Source organism: Haliotis asinina, chromosome 14 (genome assembly GCF_037392515.1).
Source record: "Haliotis asinina isolate JCU_RB_2024 chromosome 14, JCU_Hal_asi_v2, whole genome shotgun sequence".
In the NCBI taxonomy this organism is placed as follows: Eukaryota; Metazoa; Mollusca; class Gastropoda; order Lepetellida; family Haliotidae; genus Haliotis; species Haliotis asinina.
The window spans coordinates 53,477,549-53,483,218 of record NC_090293.1 but is presented as its reverse complement, the minus strand read 5'-3'; the positions used below and the strand labels follow the sequence as shown (position 1 = coordinate 53,483,218).

Here is a 5,670-nt window from a genome sequence, read left to right as displayed (position 1 = left end):
TTTTCATGGACCAAGAATTCTTTATTTCAGTCTCTACATGTTAGCATGTTCGGGAGTTCTTCTTCGGCGTCATTTCTCTACCTCGGGACCATTATCAGGTATTCCAGAAGGGACTGTCAACTCCTCACCACCGTTTCGCTTCCCAAAAGAAACCCCTGTACATAAGAGGTCAGTGTGTGAACGAGTTTGATTTTACGGTAAGGAAAATAATTTACCTGTGTCATATTCTTCATGAATGTTGATGGCAATAGTGAAAGACATCTTGAGCTGAGCGATTTACCGCAGACACGCTCAGACTCCTTTTGATAAGTCACGTCCACTGTTAGGACAAGAAAATCATCAACTTTCCCATCTGCAATTTTCACTGATAAGAGTGAATGAGCGAGTCAAAAGTTATAAGTGCGTCGGCAGTATTTTAGTCATGTTGTGACGAAAAGAGTTACATTGTAAACTATCTGTCTAAACAAACGTTAGAGACCAAATACAGAGTGAAATAAGTAAAATAGAGGCTGTATTTCCTATGTTTTTAAGTTACTACTGCTGCAAATATTTTTGTCTGCTGAACAGCTGAGTCAAGTGCTGTAACTATCTTCTGGTTCTAATCTTTAGAGTGTCAAAACATTAAAGACGAAGATTTGTTGAACTGATGACACAGTAACGTTTTCAAACTGCAGGTGCAACATGGTATAATTACCATCAAATTTCACGCACTGTAGTTTTCTACATGTGCATTCTTGTAGCTAAGTCACGTGCTGTAAGTATGTTGTGGTTCCAATGTTTAGAGTGTACAAAAAATAAGGACAAAGTACAAGTCAAAAAGTATAATAAACACATGGCCACATTAAGTTCACCTTTCCACAAAACCTGGTATCGTCAAAATGGGAGAGTGATTAAAAAGGACACTTTAGTGATGTCTTGTCGCTTTTCTTTCCATATTTTCATTTAGTGTTGTTGGACTGCCATACTCACTACTGCCACTCACGGCGGCGGATGCTGAAAAACAAACACACCTGTATCAACACATGTTCTGATGTGATAAACCCAAGTGTGATCATGAATAAAGGGCCTTCTCTAGATATCATATTCTCCACTTTAAACTGCGTACTTAATATCTTAAGCATGTTGTGGAGAGAATTTTCTCAAAATGGCACGCCGGTTATGCGGTTTAGTGAACTAAACAATATGATTACTCCATACTTCCGGATGGAATAGAAGACCAAGAGAAACTACCGTTCCTAGATGTGTCCTCACCCTCAACAACATGGCCTTCTCCGTCTACAGAAAACCAACTCATACCGACCAGTAGAATCAGTACCTCTCCAACCATCAACCCCAGAGCAAACGTGCATACTGAAGTAGACCATCTAAGAACTACATTCGTCAACCTCAACGGCTATCCCAAACAACTTTTAGACAGAACCATTTCATCAAGTCTGCAACAGCAAGAAGAACGCTAACGAAAACCTGAGCCATCCCCAGGTAGAATAATATTCCCTACCAAGGTCAGATTAGCCACCACATCAGTCGACTGCTGAAAAATCTGCCGAGATAGATGTGACGTGACCTTCAGGTCTAACAAAACACTGAAGACCATTCTGAAGGCCAATGGCAGATGTACACCCACCAAGACCACTTACAAGCCTAGGGGCTGCATCTACGAGCTTATGTGTAACTGTGGCAGCAACTGTGTAGGAGAGACATCTCGCCCCGTTGACATTAGGCACAGAACTTCAGTAGAGAAATCAGATGTAAAGTCCGCCCTTTCTGAACATGTTGTGAACAATCTGTCACACTCCATTGGCTGGCAAGCAACTACAATCATAGCCACGAACGTCCATGATTGGCGACGACGCAAAATTTCAGAAGCTATCAGCATTAAGAGATTAGCCATACGGATGAACAGAGACCAAGGGAGTTACCTATCCAATGCCTGGGAAATGAAAGAGACGCAAGACTTCACCAATCACCTCCTAATCCACTGTTACAGCATCATCCCACCCTTAGTATCTTATCCTAGCTTTTGTATATTGTTAGACTATCACCCCCCACTATTGTACACCAATCAAATACACTAGCTTCTATTGCTTCATCCATTGTCACAACACCATACCAGCTTTTGTATATTTTAATCCTGTTTTTATCTGCTATGTTTTAATCGTACATACATGCTTAAAATCATCACCCTGGCTTCATGTACATTACTAGAATATATAGTCTGGTTCATAATTATTGAGAATTTTTCTTCTTACTTTGAGCTACCATAACACCTCAACCGATTCACTGATACTTAAAACTAAGTAATGGTATAAGGGAGGTAACTCATCTTGGCCTACTGAGTATAGTACAATTAGAGTTACCTCCCCTGAATTTGTAGCAGACGTCATTTTCCTCAGCACTGTCAACAATGTCTGCTGAAGATAAAAGAAGGTTGATTTTTGAGTTGTATAATCAAGGAATTGATGATGTAAATACATTGGCAGAGAGAACAGGAACTCCTCTTTTTACTGTGTATAGGATTAGGAAGAATTTTAAAGAGGGAAAGGATTTTGGGCACCAGAAAGGAGCAGGGAGACCCAGAAAATTGGACTTCTCAGATCCCGCCCGGCTGGGAATTTTAGCGTCTAAAAAGCAAAGGGCAAGCATCTCCAACATCAGGTATGAAATGATAGAAAGGGGATCAACAGTTGTATCAAAATCTACAGTTAGAAGAAATTTGATTGATCTTGGATGGGAGAAAAAGACTGGAATTCCTTCTCCTCTCATGAAACAAGAACATAAAGACAGGCGTGTTGAGTGGTGTTTGGCACATGAAAACTTTGACTGGGAAAATGTGATTTTTACTGATGAAAGCTCAATATGGGTATATCCCAATAATGTGAAAATATGGACAAAGTCTGCGTCAGCACCGTTGTATCGACGACCTAAATACAGTCCAAAGTTTCATGTATGGGGAGGGATATCCTTATTAGGAACGACCCCGCTGTGTGTGTTTGAGGGAAATCTGACAAGTCAACGCTACACTAACATATTAGATAATTTTCTCCTTCCAAGTGCACATGTGTTTTATGGAAATGACTGGATTTTGCAGCAAGATAATGATCCTAAACACACCGCAAAACATGTCAAGCAGTGGTTTCAGGAGAAAAATGTGACTGCATTACCATTTCCTGCATATAGTCCTGACTTAAATCCCATTGAGAACATTTGGGGGATGATGAAGGAATGTGTGAATCAAAAGGGGTTGACAAAAATTAAAGACATGAAGAGAGAAGTGGTCCGATACTGGGACAGCATAACTCACGAGACACTAACCTCTCTGATAGGAAGTATGCCTACCCGTCTTAGACTGTGCCGTGAAGCTCAAGGAGACTTGATAAAATATTAAATTGTTACCTACACAACATGAAAAGGTCAGTTCACTTTCACAATACATTCAATTTTATCTGATTTGTTCTCGTTTAATAATATGAAATGCTTTAGCTATTCTCAATAATTTTGAACCATACTGTATATCCTGTTTAACTGTTAGTTAGCATCCACCTGACGAAGGGGCAAGGAATAGCCCACAAACGTCGTAAAAACAATATTGAAGAAGTTGATATGCATAACTATTTGTCGTAGATTAGAATACCGACTTCTAAATACCTCTCAAGAACCTCAATGTATTGTGTTGTTAGCGGAGACACGATTAGTATCTTCTATATACTGTCTCTGGGGAATGAAGGAGCAGATGACTGACCCAAAGGCCGTTCTACTCACCATCCACAATCCCAGAATGTGTATTCATTTGTACCATGGAAATAACTGAAACATATAAGCGAGAAAACAAATGTTTCAGTACTTTTCTTGGTTGTTTATTTATTGATTTACGCCATTCTCATCAATACTGGATGGTACATTTCAGTCATTGACATCAATGACATCGATACGATACACAGGAACGTGAGTCTGACCACTCGATGTGATACCACTAACAAAAACTAAGAGAACTGATTATAAGTGCGTTGGTGGGTTAAAATTTAAGGTCACCTTGTACAATACGTTAGTCATTTAATAAAGAGAAGACTTATGTTAACTATAAAAAATATCAGTCACATAACACAGTAAAAGTATTAGAAAGACATGAAATTTAGATCTAAAACCTATTTCAAATATTAAAATAATCTTTCTTGTGATTTCATATTACACTTAATCCTCGTATCACCAGTAACTGCATGTAGATACCAGGGAACACAGCCACGTAAATTAACTTTGCTACCTGCATGGTCCCTCGCTGGATTTAAATTCTCCTTTCCGGTGTTAGCCAAATTAGCCAAACATTTAAAATACATATATTCCACGATTAAAATCATGGAAAATGATAAACATTTGGAATGAAGTTAGGCCTACATTCCCCCTCAGGAGGAAACTTCAACCTTCTGAAAGTTATCGTTCTTCTTAGAAATAGTTATGGTCTTCATATGCCAAGATGTAATCCTTCTAGAAGGTGAAGAATGACTAAATGCTTCTTTCAGGAATAACTGATGTTCAACACTTACTAACCATTTGATAATCAGTACGCTTTCCGTGCTACTCACAAGGAAATGACATCAATGCAACCCCAATACGTTCGCTTCAGCTTTCCTTTGATATTTGAGTCGCATGGAAAGTACCTCAAGAAGTACGTCAAGATGCATCATCGTACAAAAATAAAAGTCTAATGTCGGGAAGGATTTGATCTGCATTTAGTGGCCCAAAACCCGAATTATCATTTTCGTGGGGTTTCCCTCAGTTATGCAGGTTGTTCGCGTTCTGTGTGCAAGCATTTACCCTGTAATGCAGTGTAGACAGAAAATCAGCTCAACCAAAAGGTGGACTAAAATTTTGAGATTTAAAGGTTCATTTCTACAGGTCGAATTATGAGGATTCGCAATCTTAATTCCACTTTACTTGTTTTACTTTTTTGCATAAAGTCAACTTCATCAGTACTTTTTCACTGCAAACAGACTAGAATGAAATTAGATGTGATGTGGTTTTCAAAGGCCACAGATGTTTTCCATCACACAATAGGCTAACTTACCAAGAACCATCAGAAGGAACAGCTTCATGTTGAATCGTGTGGGTAGTCACCAGGAAACCTGTTTTATCCATCAACACAACAGACTTATAAACATTTTCACAGCACGGAGAACATTATGATTGGTTCCAGCTGTGAATGGAATGGTTCACCTTACTGAGTTTCATCTTTCAGCATAATGAATATTTATAGAACTGTGAATCAACTGCAAACCTGCATGTGAACAGCTGCTTTGTGGTGTAAAGTTTTGTTAAGCATTCGTCTGATTTCCACCATTTACAGAACTCATGACAATGATCTTGTACACGTTATGAACTTATTTTACAATACATGTGACAAGATGAAATATTTGTAAATATTCTGTGTTTTTATTCTTTAGTTTTAACTGAATTAAATATTCACTTTAGCATGTTTTTAAACACTATATACTTCACTCTCCAGTTTCTCTACTCCCTCTCTCTGAGCTTACAATAACCCTGAGCACTGCCACACAATAGCCAGCCCAAACGCGCCACTTAGCGTCCCTTTGTCAAAAACCTTGTCAGCTTACTAGCCGTCATGTGTTTAAAGTTTGCTGTCTATTAGCAGTTGAGTTTTAACATTTCTACTGGCCA

At 38.7% G+C, this 5,670-nt stretch overlaps 1 long non-coding RNA gene across 1 annotated transcript; it reads right to left on the bottom strand.

Moving 5' to 3' along the window:
- On the bottom strand, positions 1-5,107 carry LOC137262217 (uncharacterized). Its single transcript, XR_010954902.1, has 4 exons — positions 5,060-5,107; positions 3,760-3,804; positions 970-993; positions 1-155 (listed from the first exon to the last, which is right to left on the bottom strand). It is a non-coding gene; the product is annotated as an uncharacterized lncRNA (long non-coding RNA).
- Positions 5,108-5,670: the final 563 nt, after the last annotated feature.